Source organism: Stegostoma tigrinum, chromosome 7 (assembly GCF_030684315.1).
Source record: "Stegostoma tigrinum isolate sSteTig4 chromosome 7, sSteTig4.hap1, whole genome shotgun sequence".
Lineage (NCBI taxonomy): Eukaryota > Metazoa > Chordata > Chondrichthyes > Orectolobiformes > Stegostomatidae > Stegostoma > Stegostoma tigrinum.
In genome coordinates, this window is record NC_081360.1 from 2,621,343 (window position 1) to 2,641,115 (window position 19,773).

General features: G+C 43.1%; 1 long non-coding RNA gene across 2 annotated transcripts in view; it reads left to right on the forward strand.

Moving 5' to 3' along the window:
* The first annotated feature begins 5,317 nt into the window (after window positions 1–5,317).
* The window catches only part of LOC125453869 (uncharacterized), a 28,007-nt gene continuing 13,551 nt past the window's right edge, over window positions 5,318–19,773 (forward strand). Inside the window, exon 1 of one of the 2 annotated variants that reach the window (XR_007247878.2) lies at window positions 5,318–5,467. This is a non-coding gene — a long non-coding RNA (uncharacterized LOC125453869). The remainder of the gene's footprint in view (window positions 5,468–19,773) is intronic. The other variant, XR_007247880.2, reaches the window with a different exon arrangement.

The window sequence follows — 19,773 nt, forward strand, 5'->3', positions numbered from 1 at the left end:
TTGCTCCAACACAGCTCGTGTCATTGTTAATGACTCCCCAACAATCTCTGAGCCTCTGTAAAATGTGAGCTATTCATAGCTTGTGTCATAATTCTGTGTGAACTGATCACTCACTGAGTGAGATAATAAAATGTGAGGCTGGATGAACACAGCAGGCCAAGCAGCATCTCAGGAGCACAAAAGCTGACGTTTCGGGCCTAGACCCTTCATCAGTCTGATGAAGGGTCTAGGCCCGAAACGTCAGCTTTTGTGCTCCTGAGATGCTGCTTGGCCAGCTGTGTTCATCCAGCCTCACATTTTATTATCTTGGAATTCTCCAGCATCTGCAGTTCCCATTATCTCTCACTCACTGAGTGAGTCTGTTTCAATGTAACTGAGGCACAGCTTCCTTTGCCTCTGCTGTGACAAGTTGACCTGAGACAATATCAACCCCCTCACCTTCACCTCTATTGCCACTCTCAGTAGGGGAGTTTGTGTGGGGAAGAGTCTTCAACTAACTGTATCACTGCCAGTGACAACAGGAAACCCGCCTGAAGGGAGTTCAAAGAGAAACTAGGGACCATCAGATGAAGTTTGGCCCACTGGAAGAGAGAAAGAGAGGGAAGCAGCAGAGAAAGCTGATCAGATTCTCTCAATTCTTATGCCAAAGAAGCTCCATGAGCTCCTTGTTCTTGTGTTTGGAGGTGAGAATGAAGGACAAAGAGAGAGGGAGAGTGTTTGGAAAAGGGGTGATCTCATGTTGGGAAACATTTAAAGACTCAACACATTGTGTGTAAGACAAAGATAATTTATTTGACCTGCAGAGTGTTAACACCCATTACTAGGTTTATTAACATCAACAGAAACAGAGCCCCTGAATATGGTTGAAGCTTGGATGTGATGAGCAGCAGAATCCTATCATTGTATTTACTGGTGGACTTGCTGGTATGTCAGCAGGTTGAATGACTGAATGAAATCCCTTCCCACTCTCAGAGCAGGTAAATGGCCTCTTCCCAGTGTAAACTCACTGGTGATTCCACAGATGGGACAACTGAGTGAATCCCTGCCCACATACCGTACAGGTGAGCATTCTCTTCCCCAGTGTGAACTTGCTGGTGTCTCTGCATTTGGTGCAGGTGAGTGGTCTCTGTGCAGTGTGAAGGCACTGGTGTTTGAGGGGGGTGGATGACTGAGTAAATCCTGTCCACGTTTAGTGCAGATGAATGGTGTCTCCCCAGTGTAACTACACCAATGATTTTCAAGCTCAAATGGGCTATGGAATCCCTTCCCACAGTCCTCACATTTCCACAGTTTCTTCCTGTTGTCACCGCATTTGTCTCCCCACAGGTCACATGATTGACTGATGTTTTGTCCACACACAGAACATCACTGTAAACAATGCTTTTTCTTTGCATGTTCAAAGGCTGATGATATTCAGCTCCTTAGAATCGACCATTGCTGGCACTTCTTGATTTGAAGTTTGATTTGAGCTTCCTGTCCATAAATTTCTAATTGCCTGGAAAATAATTTAGAACAGGACAAAAATGGAATGAAAGTTGCTGGATTGTGATAAAATAACATAACCTGTGTCACTTTGTAATTGGATCAGTGTTAATGACCTAAGCTTATTGAAAAAGTAACATTGTAAGTAAGTGGGAATTGATGGACCACCTTCAGACACATGCAGCCCCCCTTGCATACTGCTGAAACTGCAATTTGAAGGATTTTGTTAACTGGTTACTATACTTAAAGAATGTTGCCAGTACATTGGAAGCAGTTCAGCAAAGGTTTAATGGACTAATACCTGGAATGAATGGATTACCTGATGTGGGAAGGCCAGACAAGCTAGACCAGTATCCTCTGGAGTTTCTTGAAGACCAAGATGATGAAATATTTTTGGGGATATGCAAGCACAGATTTGAGATTGAAATCAGATCAACCATGATCATGTTGAGTGGCAGAGCAGGCTTGAAGAGTCAAGTAGCCTATTCTTGTTCCTCATTTGTATTTTTGAATAAACTCGTGAACAAAGAAACTCGAGTCTTGTCTGATTACTGGGGGTAAGGAGGGTGTTTGAGTTCCAAATTCACTCATCCAATGGAAATTGTTCCTTTCTATCTACCCAACCAGCTTCAATTAACATCAAGACAATTTTCATCAAATCATCTCTCAATTTTTTAAATTGCAGTGGAGACAACATTCCTGGTGAGAGATACATTTTGGTAGAAGAGGTAGAGAATGTACAAAACAGGAATAAAGGTAGTCCATTCAGCCCCTCGAACCTCAAAGGTCAGAGTTGATTGATTTTAGGATTGAAATCCATATTCCCACTTAGTCTCAATGTGATAACATGGTGTGAAGCTGGATGAACACAGCAGGCCAAGCAACATCAGAGGAGCAGAAAAGTTTGACGTTTTGGGTCGAGACACTTGTTCATCTAACTCTTAATCCCTTTTTCTAGTGTTTGGCTAATAGCTTTGTATGCCTTTGAATTCCAAGTGCACATCTAAATGTCAAACCTTCATTCCCCTCTGCTGCTGCTTGGCCTGCTTCAATCATCCAGCTTCACGCCATGTTATCTCAGATTCTCCAGCATCTGGATACCAGCTCCTACTATCTCTAGTTTGAATAATCTCAACTAACAGTTGTTAATCTGTTGTTAGTCACTAACAATCCCCATTAACAACTATTCCCCTCCCAGCCTGATCGTTAGCAACTGCTTTGAGTGCCCAACTGTGTGTCTGTGTCTCTCTCTCTCTCTCTCTGTCTGTGGGCTCTATCGTATCATTTACTCCCTACCCCACCCACTTTGCTATCTTCTACGTATAAACTGATGTTTTCCCACCCACCATCAGTGCTGAGGAAGGGTCACCAGACCCAAAACATGACCTCTATTTTCTCTTTCATGGATGCTGCCAGATCAGCTGAGCTTTTCCAGCAGCTTTGTTTTTGTTATATAAATTTAATTGGTCTGCCATCCATTTCTGAACAGATATTCATCTTTATTTATCTTTTCTCCTCGCAGACATTTTGATGCTTTTGCCATTATCTGTGATCTAGCGTCTAATGATGACCATGAAACGATCATTAGGGAAAACCCACCTGGTTGACTAAGAGATAGCAAGAACTGCAGATGCTGCCATCCTTATCCAATCTGGCCTATATGTGACTCCAATGCCAAAGTAATGCAGTTGACTCTTAATGGCCTCTAGGCAATCAGGGATGGGCAACAAATTCTGACTTAGCCAGCAACACCCGCATCCTGTGAATGATTTAAAGAAATACATTAGTTTCTATTGTCCCTGCAAGATTATTCTTATACTCTATTTTCCCCTCTTCATCACTCCCTTTGTTGAAATCTAAGCTGTTTCAAATCCTCAGGCCTGTTGCTTTATGGTGCCAACTGGTATGCATCTTCCTTAAATTTAATACTAACCGTAAATTTCCTACTTGCTATGGTTTGTCCATGTTTCCTACATTGTTCCTTTGTCTGACTGGATGAATAATTTTTGTAGCTTGTCCAGACACTCGTTAAGTGTTTGTCATTACCTGTGTCCATTTAAACACTGATCCACACTTTATTACGACTAGGTCATGCCACATATCATTGTAATTCCTTTATTTCAGTTCAGGTTAATCTCAGAAGGATTGACATCTCTCCCCAACTTAATCAAAAATTCTATCCTAGTGTGGTCACTCTTCTGTAAGGGGCCGTGCTCAACTAAACTGATAACTATTCATTTTTTGTTACCAAATACCCAGTTGCTTCCTCAACATATTGGCTCATGAAACGATTCCAGATACGCTCACTGAATTCCTACTCTGTTGTATTGCTATTAATTTGATTTGCACAAATTATATACAGATCAAAGACACCCATGATTATAGCTACATCCGTATCTAAATTCATTCTAATGTCTTCCCCAAATTACTACTGCAGCTTGGATTCTATATAGAACCTTACTGTTGTTTTCTGCCTATTGGTGTTTCTTTACTCAATCTATATAGCTTCTACTTCACCAGACCCCATATCCTTGCTCAGAATCATGTTAATATCCTTTTTAATCAGCAATTCTACCCACCTGTTTTTCCTTGTTGTCTGTACAACTTGTTCTTCTTTGACAACCTGCCAATTCCAGGTATCAGTCCAATAAACCTCCTCTGAAGCATCTCCAATAAATTCATATACTTACTGAAAGTTGATGAGGAAAACAGTACACAGTATGAAAGATGCAGTCTTATTAAATTCCCTACACAAATGAAGTAGAACATCCTTACATTTATGTTCAAATCCTGTCATAAAACGGTAGCTTTCTTGACTACATGCTGTATCTGCATAGTAACTCTGTGACTCATGCTTTAAACCTTGGAATTCTGCAGTCATTCACCATTTAATTATATTCTGCTCTTATTTATTCTTCCTGCTCTAAGTGAATGACCATGTTTTCCCACTTCATACTCCATGTGCAAGATAATTTGCCTATTCACTAAACCTATCCATACCTGTCTGCAATCTCGTTATGTCCTCATTATAACATTTTTTTCCATCTTTATCCAGCGTGCCTTCATTCTTCTACTTAAGTTATTTGTGTAAAATCTAAAAGCTTGGGTAGTGCATTATATCCAACTATTTACAAGATGGGCAAGAGATACGCGGTAATAAAGTTATTTTTTTTCCAGGAGTGGTACTACGCAGTCCTTTGAGTTTATGGTTGGAAACCAAGAGAATTAATGACTTACGTTGTTCAAATTACTTCTTTCTGTGCCATGATAAATCGAAGACTGATTTTTACATGCCCTACTCATAATCCAGGAATCATTGGGGTAAACCTGTATTGCTCCCCAGGAAGGTCCATAGGTCCACCTTTTTAAGGTGCAGTGCCCAGATCTAGGCACATCCTCCAGGACTGCCCTTTGCAAGATTTTGAATCTCTCGGAGCTTTTCTAGTCACACTCATCTCGGAAATTTCTTGCAACAAACAAACTTTTGTGCTCCTGAGATGCTGCTTGGCCTGCTGTGTTCATCCAGCCTCACATTTTATTAACCTATTACGTTGCACGGCAAAAGGCTAATTAAAGTGAGGCGCTGATGAATGGAGTGACTCCGTTAGATCTTGCTGGAATATCTGTTTAGGATTAGCGATCTGGAAATGCTTCCCATTGCATGTAATGTTCGAAATGCCCTCGTTCGTGCGCACAATTCTCAACTCATTCACTGACTGGTTGAAGCCCTAACCACGTCCTTCGTTCAATCCGAAAGGTTGGAATCCCCGCCCACCCCCATTCTCTCTGATCGGTTGAAGGAACAGCAGTTCCGATCCTGCAGTCCTGCCCCTTGCTTGTGATTGGTCGTGAAAAGTCATCAATAATACGAGCAGTGTGCTGGAACTTGCGCAGTTTTCACTGGGAATTGCGATGTGGACTGGAAAGTAATCAATGCCGCACGTGATGCCCTGAAAGAAGCGTTCGTCTATATCGTGTAAAGACGGTAATTAATAGTTAAGCCAGCGTTTATCGCAATATTCTGGCAAGGAAGTTTCATGATCGAGAGATAGAAGGAACTGCTGATGCTGGAGTCAGAGATAACACAGTAGGCCAGGCAGCATCAAAGGAGCAGGAGAGCTGACGTTTCGGATAGGGATAACAAAGTGTGGAGCTGGATGAACACAGCAGGCCCAGCAGCACAAAAGCTGACGCTCCGGGCCTAGACCCTTCATCAGAGAGGGGGATGGGGAGAGGGTTACATTGTACCGGGTACAATGGATACAGTGTACCACATTGGCGGATGTGCAGGTGAACCGCTGCTTAATATGGAAAGTCATCTTGGGGCCTGGGATAGGGGTGAGGGAGGAGGTGTGGGGGCAAGTGTAGCACTTCCTGCCGTTGCAGGGGAAGGTGCCGGGTGTGATGGGGTTGGAGGGCAGTGTGGAGCGAACGAGGGAGTCACGGAGAGAATGGTCTCTCTGGAAGGCAGACAAGGGTGGGGATCGAAAAATGGCTTGGGGGGGTGGGGTCGGATTGTAGATCCCAGGCCCCAAGATGACCTACCATATTAAGCAGAGATTCACCTGCACATCTGCCAATGTGGTATACTGTATCCATTTCACCCGGTGTGACTTCCTCTACGTTGGGGAAACCAAGCGGAGGCTTGGGGACCGCTTTGCAGAACACCTCCGCTCGGTTCGCAATAAACAACTGCACCTCCCAGTCGCGAACCATTTTAACTCCCCCTCCCATTCTTCAGATGAGGTGCCCATCATGGGCCTCCTGCAGTGCCACAATGATGCTACCCGAAGGTTGCAGGAACAGCAACTAATATTCCGCTTGGGAACTCTGCAGCCCAATGGTATCAATGTGGGCTTCACCAGCTTCAAGATCTCCCCTTCCGCCACCACATCTCACAACCAGCCCAGTTTGTCCCCTCCCCCCACTGCATCACACGACCAGCCCAGCTCATCCCCTTCCCCCCACTGCATCCCAAAACAAGCCCAGCCTGTCTCTGCCTCCCTAACCTGTTCTTCCTCTCACCCATCCCTTCCTCCCATCTCATGACTAACCTCATCCCACCTCCTTGACCTGTCTGTCTTCCCTGGACTGACCTATCCCCTCCCTACCTCCCCATCTATACTCTTCTCTCTAACTATCTTCTTTTCTCTCCATCTTCGGTCCGCCTCCCCCTCTCTCCCTATTTATTCCAGAACCCTCTCCCCATCCCCCTCTCTGATGAAGGGTCTAGGCCCGAAACATCAGCTTTTGTGCTCCTAAGATGCTGCTTGGCCTGCTGTGTTCATCCAGCTCCACACTTTGTTATCTTGGATTCTCCAGCATCTGCAGTTCCCATTATTTCGGATAGGGACCCTTTTTCAGAAATGCGGCAGGGGAGGGGAGTAGGCAGGTCTGAAATCTGAGGTCTTTCCGGAGGGAGGAGGATAACTCCTTCAAGGTAGGCATCCCCCTTCGCAGTGGGGTTATGACTCACTCAGAGATTGTAAGAACTGCCGATGCTGGAGTCGGCTAAAACAGTGTGGAGCTGGAGGAACACAGCGTGCGAGGCAGCACCAGTGGAGCAGGAAAGCTGACTGTAATGGTGCCGCCTCATGCTCCCACATGGAGCTCGAACAGTTCATCAACTTTACTAACACTTTCCACCCCAACCTCAAATTCACCTGGACCATCTCTAATACCCCTCTCTCTCCTTCGTGGACCTCTCTAAATCCATCTCTGCTTACCACCTCGAAACTGATGTCTATTTTCAAGCCCACCAACAGCTACCTCGACTACACCTCCCCTCATCCACCTTCTTGCAAGAATGCAATTCCTCACTCTCAGTTCCTCTCATCTTGGGAAATGATGCGGGTGTTCCACTCCCAAACATCCCAGATGTCCTCGTATTTCAAGGACTGCAACATTCTCCCTCAGTGGTCGAAAACGCCCTTGAATGCATCTCTTGCATTTCCCACACCTCTGCCCTCACACCCCCCCACAATAAAAATAAAGACAGAAACCCCCTTGCCCCCACTTATCACCCCATTAACCTCTGAATTCAAATGCATCATTCTCTGCAGCTTCTGCCACCCGCAATCTGACTCCACTACATAGGATATATTCCTGCAACCGCAGCAGGTGCTACGCCTGCCCCTACACCCAAACCCCTCCCGATCCCAGGCCCCAAAATAACCTTCCACGTCAGACAGATGTTCACGTGCACATCTGCTAATATGGTCTATTTTATCCGCTGTTCCCGATGTGGCCTATTCTACGTCAGTGAGACCAAGCGGAGGATCAGACACTGCTTTGTAGAGCACCTGTGCTCAGTTCACGACAAATGACAACCCCTTTCAATCACAAATCACTTCAACTCCCCCTCCCTCGCCCTGGACAACATGTTCATCCTGCGCCACCTCTAGCATCACAACAATGCCACCTAAAACCTGGAGGAACACCATCTCATATTCCACCTTGGGAGTCTACAACCCAATGCTCTCAAAGTGGACTCCACTATCTTCAAAATGTCCCCATCCCAGAACCAACCGTCCCTCTTATCCCCACCTCCTTGACCTGTCTGCCTTCTCTCCCACCTATCCACTCCTCCCGCCTCCCTGACTAATTCCCTCAACTGCCTACCTGCACTCACCTATCAACATCCCACCTACCTTCCCCAGCCCAAGGCCCCCCAATTTATTTCAGAGCCCCTTTCCCTTCCCCCATTTCTGAAGAAGGGTTTTGACCCGAAATGTCAGGCGTCCTGGTCCTCTGATGCTGCCTGGCCTGCTGTGTTCCTCCACACTGCGTTATCTCTTAAGTTTCATGATTGCCTAGTAGAGGTCTCAAGCCCTAAAAACGGATTTTCTGGTGCCGCGAGTTCAGTTGCAGAGAGCCTCAGGCTTTTTCCCCAAAAACAGGCACGAGTCAACAGCAGCCAACTTGGTTGAGGAGGTGGGGGAGTGCACAGGCTCAGTTAGCACAATGAGGCAAGTGACCCTCCTGAAGAAGAGCCCCAATCCAAAATGTCAACTTTCCTATTCCTCTGATCCTGCCTGACCTCCTATGATCCTCCAGCTCCACGCTGTGTTCCCTCTGACATGAGCACCTGCAGTTTTTGCTACCTCTGAGTGAGTGGTGGGACCATGTGATGACCATCCCCCATTTTCTGATATCCCTCTTCCTCTCCCCAACTCTTCCCCCCTCTGTCTCCAAAACGCCCCAAAATCTCCATCTGGGGATCTGCGGTTTTGTTTGATTACTCCCGGTGGGAGGGATTACTGCAGTGAAAGTGCAATATGAAGGGGAGTTGAAGCTGGCGGTGATTCAAAAGTGGCAATCCCACCAAAATCCCACTCCTGTAACTCCCCTGTAAACTTGTGTGTCTCAGCAGCTGGATGTCTGACTGAATCCTTCCTGTACATGGAGCGGGAAAATGGCCTGACTCCAGTGTGACTGCACCATCAGTTCACCAGCTCAGGTATCCCCATTGTTGTCCAAATATATCCACAGTATCTCCATCATTTAGATATCTCTATTTTTTTTTCTCCAGGCTGGGTGATCAGGTAAATTCTAATCCACTGGACAGAACATCCATATATTTTCGGTCAACTGTATGTAGTGAGTTTTTATTTCACTCTCTAAGTTAAAGCTGTTTCCACAGTCAGTTCACTGGAATACTCATTCAGGTTGTGTAACTGGTTGCAGCTCTTTCTACAGTCTGTTGGAAGACCATTTAGCTCCCTGAGCCTGTTGCATCATTCTGTAGGATTGTGGCTGATCTGACATTCCTGATGCCCACTTTCCAGCGTTTTTCCTGTAACCCTTGATTCCTCCACTGATCAAGAATCTATCTCAGCCCTAAATATACATAAGGACTCAGTCGCAGCTTTCTGTTGGCAATAAGTTCCAAAGAGTCTCGACCCTCTGAGAGAGAAGTTCTCCTCGTATCAGCTTTGAACTGGCACTGTTTATTCTGAGACTTTGCTTTCTAGACCTAGACTCTCGAATAAGTGGGAAAATCCTCTCAACATTTACCCTATCAAGACATTCAAAGTAAGATTAGAACGTTGAGAGGTGATCTCATTAAAGCAAAACTCCATGCGTAGACTCCCACTCACCCAATCTCTGTCACCGGTTAAAAGTCTTTCCACTGTGTATTGTGTTAGAACCCTCACTGAGTTTTTTAAAATCATTTTTGGTTTGAATTTGAGAGTTGAACAGTGACCTCTGGACTGCGAGCAGCAGCTTGTGTTGAAAAGAATACACAAGCTGTTGTTCATTTCTGATGCCAGGCCTGGAAGTTATTTGCAGGTTTGTTTTTGATCAAAAACTCTGTAGACTGTTTTGGCCATTAATAAGGCCAGTATCTGGGTACTGGTACCAGCAAGTTTGGGAGAGCATGTGATCAAACAGAAAGAAGAGCCAGAGTTCTTTTGCACTGGGGCTTTCTGAGAAAAGGAGTTTGGATGTTGATGCGACAACATGAAGATTTGACAATCCTGTGTACCTGTGAAACAATGCATTATCGAAACTGCTTAAGTAATTTGATCAGTTTTGTTTGTTTTTTTTAACTTATCCCATGACCGTTTGTTTATTTGTCTTTGGTGTGAATTAGGCTGAAAACAAAGGCTATTAGGTTAAATCATTGCTGCGTCATTGAGGAGTATATAAAGTGTGCTGTTGGGAGATGCTTGTGCATGTGCTAATGACCGAAATTGTTGGAAAAGTGTCCTCATACACATCTTTGTCACTGAGCTGGTTGCCAATGTGATAGAGACTGAGAGAGCAGACCAGAGAGTGGAGGGAGAGAACTGAGCAGGGTGTTTAGGATGTGGTTTTGAAATTGGGGTTATTATTTCCCTGTCACTACATGACAAAACCCAATCCGTTGTTTCTCGCACTGCTCCCCTTCCCTTCCCCCAATATCAGCAGACTTTGGAAGATATTTTCTTATTCCCCAGATACTATGTTTTTTTTACATAATAATATTCAATAATTTGAGAACTGGAGAGAAAAAGGAGACAGAGTAGCCACTCCAGAAGCTTCCAAAATCACTCTGCACCTCCTTGACCTTCTTGAACTGCAGCATTCTGTTTAGTGAAACTGCTCCCAGATTGCCATTTCAGCAAGGAGTTACAGGATTTTCAAATGGTGGTGATAAGGTAGTGCTGATATCTGTGTCAGTTATAATCATTTTGTTTTTATATCCCAAGTTTAACAGAATAGAAACGTAGAAAATAGGAACAAGAATAGGCCATAGTGGTGTTTGATCCTGCTCTGCTGGTCAGCATGATCGTAGATGATCATTCCAGTCAGTAGCCTGTTCCCACTTCAGACCCATAACTTTTGGCCCTCGGATCCATATATATCTTCTTCTTAGAAACATTCAATGTTTTGGGCTTAACTGCTTTCTATGGCTCACGACTCTCTTGTGTAAATAAATGTTTCCTCATCTCAATCTGAAACAGCCCAGCCCATGTCCTTGAACTGTGAGTCACTGGTTCTGGACTGCCTGCTCGTTGACAGCCTCCTTCCTGCATTTACCTTGTTAGTCCTGTTGGAATTTTATTGATTTCTGTGATATGTTCCCTCATTCTTCTAAACTCCAGTGAATTTCATTCTAACCAATCTATTCTGTCCTCATACATCGGTCTTGCCGTCACAGGAATCAGCCATTTACAGTCTCCATAGCCAGAACAGCCTCCTTCTGTTAAGAATTCCAAATCTGCACGCTCCACTCCAGGCGTGGTCTGACTAAGATCCTGTACAACTCCATGAAGACGGCCTGCTCCTGTACTCCAGTCTTCTCAACTCTGAAGGCCAACATACTATTTGCTCCTCCACCACCTCCTGCACCTGCACGCTTACAGTCAGTAACCTGTGTTCACCTGAATTTGTAATCCAACTGGATAACCTCCCATTTTTCCACATTGTACTTCATCTGACTTCCAGTTTTGTCCCCTCACTTAACTCCAAATCACACTGAAGCACATCTGCATCCTCCTCACAATTCACTGTCCTACCCAGTTTCACGTCATCTACAAGCATGCAGATGTGACATTTAAATTTCCTCATCTAAATTATTAATAGATTGTGTGAATATCTGGGGTGCAGCCACTGACTGCTGTGGTACCACACTGGTCACTGGCTTCCACACAATAAATGCCTGATTATTCTGACTCTCCTGTCTGCCAGCCAGTTCTGTGTTCTCATGAATACCCAATCTCGTGCTTTAATTGTGCATGCTAATTTCTTCTGTGGGACCTTTTCAATGCCTTCTCAAAGCCCAAGTAATTGACATCCACTGCCTCCTTATCAACTCTAAACGCTGCATTCTTGAAACGTTCCAGCAGATCTGTCCAGTGTGATTTCCCTTTTGTAAATCCATGCTGACTGACTCTGTTCGATGTTCAACACCTGTTTTCCAGTGTTAGGCTGACCAGTCCATAATTCCATGTTTTCTCCATACCTTCGTTTTTTCAAATTGTGAGGTTACCTTAGCTACCCTCCAAGACATAGGTATTGTTCCAGAGTCTATAGAATCTTGAAAGATGACCATCAATTTCCTCTATTTAGATTGAAGCCCCTAGTTTCAGAATGCATCCATTATCTCTCAGGCCAAATTGTTAAGCAATCTCGGTTGAAGATTACTAGGTTCTGGGATATATTGGCTTTTAATCCCATCAATTTCCACAGCACCATTTCCCTACTAATACTGATTTCCTACAGTTCCTGCCTCTGATCTGTTACCCAGCATTTTAGGGATATTATTTGTGTCATCCTCTGTGAAGACAGAACCAAAATATGTGGTTAATTGGCCTTCCATTTCTTTGTTCCAAATTATAACTCCCCTGTTTCTGATTGTGAGGGATTGGTTTTCATTAATTTCTTTTTTCTCTTCATATACCTTTTAGGAGCTTTTACAATAGGTTTGTACCTACCCCGCAAGCTTACTCTTACACTTTATTTTTACCCCCCTAATCACTTAGTGCTCTTTTGCTGAAATCTGAATTGCTCCCAGCTTTCAGATCTGCTGCTCTTTTTAGCCAGTTTGTACCCCTGTTCCTTGGATCCAGTACTATCCCTAACGTCCCTGGTTAGCCATTGCAGAGCCAACTTTCCTCATTTACTTTGTGTCTGACAGGAATGAACAACAATTGTAGTTCCTCCAAGTGCCCACTTAATGTTTGTTATTCCTTTCAAGTTATGTTCCCCAATTTATTGTAGCTTGCACACGCCTTGTAATTTCCTTAATTTAGATTTCAGCCCCTGTCTCAGAGTCAACTCTGTCACACTCCACCTTAATTAGGAATTCTATCACTTGAGGTGCTCAATCTCCCACAAGCTAGATTGCCAATTATTCTCCTCACATTACACCGTTAACATTTTGAAACCCCAAGTGTCTTTATTTTACAGCACTACTTTAATTGTGTAAGTCCTGCCTGTTTAGCATTAGAATCCCTACAGTATGGAAACAAGCCATTCGGCCTAACAAGTCCACAGTAACTCTCTGAAAAGCATCATACCCAGACTCTCATCCCTACTCTATCCCGGCAACTCTGCATTTCCAACCTAACCTATAAATACTGGGACACTACGAGTAATTTGCATGGCCGATCCACCTTACCTACGTATCTTTGGACTGTGGAAGGAAACTGGATCACCTAGACGAAACCCACCTAGACATGGGGAGAATGTTGAAACTACAGATGGATGGTTGCCCGAGGCTGGAACTGAACCCATGCTCCTGGCGCTGTGAGGCAGCAGTGCAAACCGTTGAGCCACCATGCCACTCCACAGTGCAATAGCTCACATGTACCCAAATTAAAGTCCGTCTGCCACTTCTCAGCCCACAAGCACAATTGATTAAGATCTCCTTATAATCTCAGATAGCCTTCTTCACTGTCCTCTCCAACAATTTTGGTGTCATCTGCAAACTTACTAGCCATACCTTCTATCTTCTTATTTGAAATCATTTATGTAAAAGACAAGCACAGTTGGACCCAGCACTGATCTCTGTGGAATACTGCTGATCATAGGTTTCCAGTCCGAATAACAACCCTCTACCACCACACCATGTCTCCTATCATTAAGTGAATTTTGTATCCAATTGGCCATGAATCCCATGTGAGCTATCCTTACAAATTAGTCTACCAGGCGGAACCTTGTCAAGGGCTTTTCTGAAGTCCAAGCAAACCATGTGCACTGCTCTGCTCACATTGATTATCTTGGTTACTTCATCAAAAAAACTCAGTCAAATTTGTGAGACATGATTTCCGTTGCACAAAACCATGCTGACTATCCCTAATCATTCCTTGCCTCTCCAGATGCTATCTTTCAGAATCACCTCCAATAACTTGCCCGCCACTGAAGCCAGACTCTCGGGTCTTTGTTTTAGAAGGGATTTACGGAGAAGCCTGAGAACTAAAGGCACATCATTAGTTACTGTCCCGTCATCCAGCACCTCACTCATATTTATAGATAAAACAAAGGAGCCTCACAATTTCCTCCCTTACTTCCCACAATGTCCTGGGATACACCAGATCAGGCACTGGAGATTTATCCACCTCTATATTTTCTAAGCCTTCCAACACATCCTCTCCTGCCATTTTCAAAACATTAGTATTTGTTTCTCTGAGTTGTTTAGCCTCCTTCGGTCCAACTTGTCCATGCTGACCAGGTTTCCTAAACTGAATTAGTCCCACTTGCTTGCATTTGGTTCATATTCCCTCTAAACGTTTCCTGTTCGTGTACATGTTCAAATGTCTTTTAAACGTTGTAAATGTACCTGCATCTACCACTTCCTCTGGCAGTTCATTCCACATACAAATTACCCTCTTTGAAAAGTTTGCACCTTGGTTCCCTTTAAATCTTTACCCTGGCACTTTATAAAAATATACCCTCTAGTTTTGGACTCCCATATCCAAAGGAACATACCTTTGCTATTCACCTGATCTACACCTCTCGTGATTTTATAAACCTCTACAAAGTCAAACCTCAAACTCTGATGTCCCAGGCTATCCCTCTCCTCATAACTGAAACTCTCCAGTCCTAATGAAATAAGGACTGTAAGTGTAGCATGAAGCCACACACAATAGAAAGTCAATCCAATTGTGAGAAACATCACCTAGTCTCCATTTCTTTGGCCCTTGGTCAAATAGTTTTACAACAGGAACTGTGCAGCTTTATGCATGCTGAGTGAACATTTGGGCCAGCTTTCTCCATGTCAAAACTGACACGAAATATTCATTTTAATAGCTCTCCCATTGCTGAGTTTCAACACAAAGACATCCTCCTTGAGCTTTAAGGTGCTCCACTCTCTCTCTACTTGCTCTATAATACTTGTAGAATCTCTTTGGATTATCCAAAGCCTTAGCAGATCAGGTTATTTTGTATCCCCTCTCTGCCTTCGTGATCTCCCTCTTAAGAAAGCCCCAACACACTTTCTACTGTTCAAGAAATTCATTTGAACCCAGTTGTCTCAACACAATGTTTGGTTCATTTTCATTCTTGACTAGAGTCTCAATGCCTTTATTCATCCATTGTTTTCTAATCATACTTGCCTTACATGTCACACTAACAGGAACTTTATGGAATGTAATGGATCTGAACTCTTGTCACACTTTTGAAAGCCTCCCACTTATCAGACGTTAGTCTACCATGAACAGCGTACTCCAATCAACTTTTGAAAATTCTTGTCTCATACCATTAAAATTTACCTTGGTTGAATTAAAAACTGACTTATGGAAGGCTTATTCTTTTCCATAATTGTTTTTAAACTAACAAAATTATGACTACGAGACCTAAAGTGTTCCTCTCTATCACTTAAGTCACTTGCCCTACCTTATTACCCAAGAGAAGGTCAAGTTTTGCACCTTCTCTCAAAGGAACATTTACATAGAGTCGTACACCACAGAAATGGACACTTTGGTCCAACCAGTCCATGCCAAACATAACTTCAAGCTAAGTTAGTCCCATCTGCCTGGTCCTGGCCCATATCCCTCCAAACAATTCCTATTCTTGTACTTATCCAACATATTTTAAACATTATAATAATTTACCACGTCCACTGCTTCCTCAGGAAGTTCATTACAAACACAACCACTCTGTGTGAACAAATTGGCCATTATGTCTTTTTTAAATCTTCCTCCTCTCACCTTTAAAAATATGACGCCTAGTCTTGACATCTCTCACCCAAGAGAAATGGCACCTGCCATTCACCTTACCTGTATGCTTCATGATTTTGTAAGCAACTATAAGGACACCCCCACCGATTCCTGCACTCCAGTGGAAAAAGTCTTAGCCTATCCAGCCTCTCCTTATAACTCAAAACCTCCATTCCTGGCAAAATCCTGTTAAATCAGTTCTGAATCCGCTCAAGCTTAATGATATCCTTTATATAATGGTCAAACAGAAGTGGACACATCACTCCAGAAGAGGCCTCACTGACCATGCTTCACCATCCAATAAATTTATCACTGAGCTCACTTTCATGAAAAGCCTGTTCCTCAGCTTTGAATATTTTCAGTACCCCCACCTGCACTGCTCTCACCAAATACGCACAACCTTTTGAGAGAAGAAATTCCTCTTTGTCACTGTCTTAAACCAAACACTTTATTCTCAAACAGATTTTCCCTGTTCTAGAATCTGCCACAAGAGAAAACATCCTCTCATCACCTATCCTGCCAGGTACCATCAGAATTTTACATGTTTTTATGAGATGACCCATTCATTTTTCTAAACTCCAATGGGTACAAAACCAAATCATTCCACATTTAATAATCCTTTCATCCCGGAAACTGGACTTTGGAACCTTCTTTTGAATGGTTCCCAATGCAGGTGTAGCCCTGCTTAAAGAAGGCGGTTAGAACTGTTGTTTGGACTATGACAGGAGGAATGTGACAGTAATCAATTACAGTACAGCCCCATGACACCACCAATGACACATTCTGTGGCATTACATTGATTTGTTCATGACAATAGCCAATTAATTCCCAATCATGCTGCTATGCAGAATTAAAGGAGACTTTCACCACTCTTCTTTCAAAGTAAATTTCAACATATTGCATTTTTTATGAAACAAAACTAACTGTTAAAACTAGTGCCAATCTGTGGATAACATCTGAAATATAACTTGGAATAAGAACTATATTCCCTTAAAGACACACACAATACGTAGGATACTGTGGAGATTATTTTTAGAAAGGTGCAATGTTCTGAAAAGAAAGGATATAATTTCATGAATCTTTATAATCCATTTCTTGTTGATAAAATTGAATTGCTGACAGACGTAGGCTGGAAGATCTTCAGTTCGGAATGAAATTAAGCTGGACCTAGTGTTGGGAAGTGGTAACTGTTGAACTTTTGAAAGTCATCGTAAATACTGATATTTGGAAACTTTATCAGATTCCTAATAACATTTACTGAGAGACTAAGTGAGAGAGACTTGCAGCTTCTGAGATTTCCTTCCTTACTAACCAACCAGATCAGTGAAAACACACATCAAGCCTAGAAAATGTTATAAGGAAACCCATCAGCACTCATAATTCCCATTTTTTTCCAGGAATTTATTTCCATAAATCCATCTCCCAAAAAATTTTACATTCTTTTTCTTCTAAGTTATTTGACTTTCAGGTAAACCATAGCAAATATTAACTCTGAATGCATTTTCCAAATAAATGAACTATTTTCATTCCAGAAAGTGCCCCAAGTAGTTGAATACCTTCCTGTTTTTCACACAGATATGAATTTTATTCCCAACACTGCCCGAAGTACTCACAGACATCCCCACCAATGCCTTGCACAAACCTGATGAGATTTCCATATCAGGGCTAACAGTCCACTTGTTCTTCCTGATTATTTACTATAACTGCATACAACTGTACATGATCCAAGGACATGCAGGTCGTCCTGCAATGCAGCATTCTGCCATCTCCTCCACTGAAGAACCACTCTGCATTTTTATACTTCCTTCCAGAGTGGACATCCCCCAGTTAGGCTCAATCTGTCATTTTGTTTTCCCCAATACCTTTCGTGCAATAGGTTCAGTCTAACCTCCACATATCTTGCTTAGCAAGTTTTGTTACAGGACAGTTGACTCCTTCATCGAAGTTAATGGTGTAGATTGCAAATGGTTGAAGTCCATGAGTTAAAGTTTGCCAACATGAACAATAATCATTTATCACAACTATCAGGCTGCTGTTAGTGATTGAACTGTCTGCCATACTAACCACAAGCACTGTAAGCTCTTACTTTGTACAAAAACCTGGCATCTTATTGAATGCTGGTTGGAAATCCAAATACACAACATCTGGTCTTCTTTCTCCAACCTCTATCTCACATGCTCTAAGAGTTCAATGGTCCTTGTTGTTGGAGGTGAGAATAGAGGAGACAGGGAAGAGGATAAGTCCTTCACAAGGAAGTAACTTGCGTGAGAGATATTATTGTCTGGATCCTTGTTCACAAATCACAGAAAACTAATGTGATGGTGTTACCATAGGCTAGGGGGACAACTGATGAGTTATGATTAGATTCCCTACAGTGTGGAAACAGGCCCTTGGGCCTAACAAGTCCACACTGCCCCTTGAAGCAACCCACCTAGACCTATCCCCCAAAGCCCCACACGCCGCTGAACACTATGAGCAATTTAGCATGGCCAATGCACCTAGCCTGCGCATCTTTGGACTGTGGAAGAAAACCGGAGCACCCGGAGAAAACCCACACAGACACAGGGAGAATGTGCAAACTCCACACAGACAGTTACCCGAGTCCGGAATCGAACCCAGGTCCCTGGCACTGTGAGGTTGCAGTGCTAACCACTGAGCCACCGTGCCAAGGCATGGGAGTCAGGAGTTGTCAATGCCTTGCTGAGAGATTGTACAGGGACATGGTCACCATGAACCAAATCAAAAGGGTTAACAGATGAATGTAGCAATTTACAGATATTCCAGGAGAAGAGAGAGAAAAACAGACAGACAAACAGGCCAAGGGAGAGAGAGTGGGAAAAGGATATTCAGATTTCCAACATGCATCAGTTCATGTCAGTTTTCAATTTTAAAAAATTGAACATCTTCTTGGTGAAATTATTTTAAAAGGTGTATCGTGAAGGAGAAATAAAGAATATTCGAATCGAGTGATATAGAGATGGTCAGTGAGTGGGTAAAACGTTGTTCAATGCAGTATAAAGTGGAGAGCCTGTTGTTTGTCAGGAAGAATTGATAAAGAGCTCTTAATTTAAATGGGGAGATGTTGCAGGACTCTGAGATACAGTGTGACTTGGGTGTCCAGGTATATAAATCACATTGAGTTAGCCTGCATTGTCAGCAAGTGATTAAGAAGGTAAAAGGAATTTTTTTTAAATTTGTTCACGGGATGAAACCATCACTGGCTGGGCCAGCATTTATCCGCCATTCCTATCAGCCCTGGAGAAGGTGGCAGTGAGCTGCTGCACTCCAAGAAATTGAGTTTTTGTTTTGGACAAACAGAATGTAGCAGAAATTAAACTACAGCTTTCTCTTTCCCTGCTGGCAGTTTAACATTCAATCATTCAGTTTCCACTGAATTGGAGATGGAATCTCATCGATGGTCTCAGTGCTTTTGTAAAGAACATAACACAACAGGGAACGAATTACTCTCTGAAATGTAATCAAATAATCTGGGTATTTTACATACAGAGAAACAGGTCGCAGGGAGTCAGCTGCAACATGGAATTTAATCTCAGGGTTTGAGATGGTTTATGTCCAGAGTCGTGAAATCCTTGGAGTGAGTTACAGACTAGAATCTTGTCGAGGGGGTTTGGGCTGGTTTACATTCAGAATAAAAGATATCCAGGAGTGAGACACAAACTTGAATCTCAATAATGGTTTCATGATGGTTTATGCATGGAGTCACAGATACATGGGAGTGATTTACAGATTGGAATCTTATGGAGGTGTTCAGGTCGTTTTTAATGTAGAATGACAGATGCACAAGAGAGAGTTAGACACTGGAATCTAATCAAAGGGTTCAGGATGGTTTTAAAAATTGTGTGCAAACTTGAGAAGCAGAAAATTTGGAGGGGAGTTTAATTGGAATGTGGTAGGGAAAATATTTGTGGAGAGCAAAAATTTGAAGAGAGATGAGTACCAAATCTGAGGGGGAACAGTGTTAGGTGAGGTGCAGAGTTTGGGGGCATGATAATAGGGGGAACTTGAGGGCTTGCACAATATTTAGGGTTGCTAATTAAGGGGATCTCAAATTCGGGCCTGCATAACTGAGGAATATGCAACATTGGGGAGGGCATAATTTGAATGGGCATAAAATTGGGGGGTA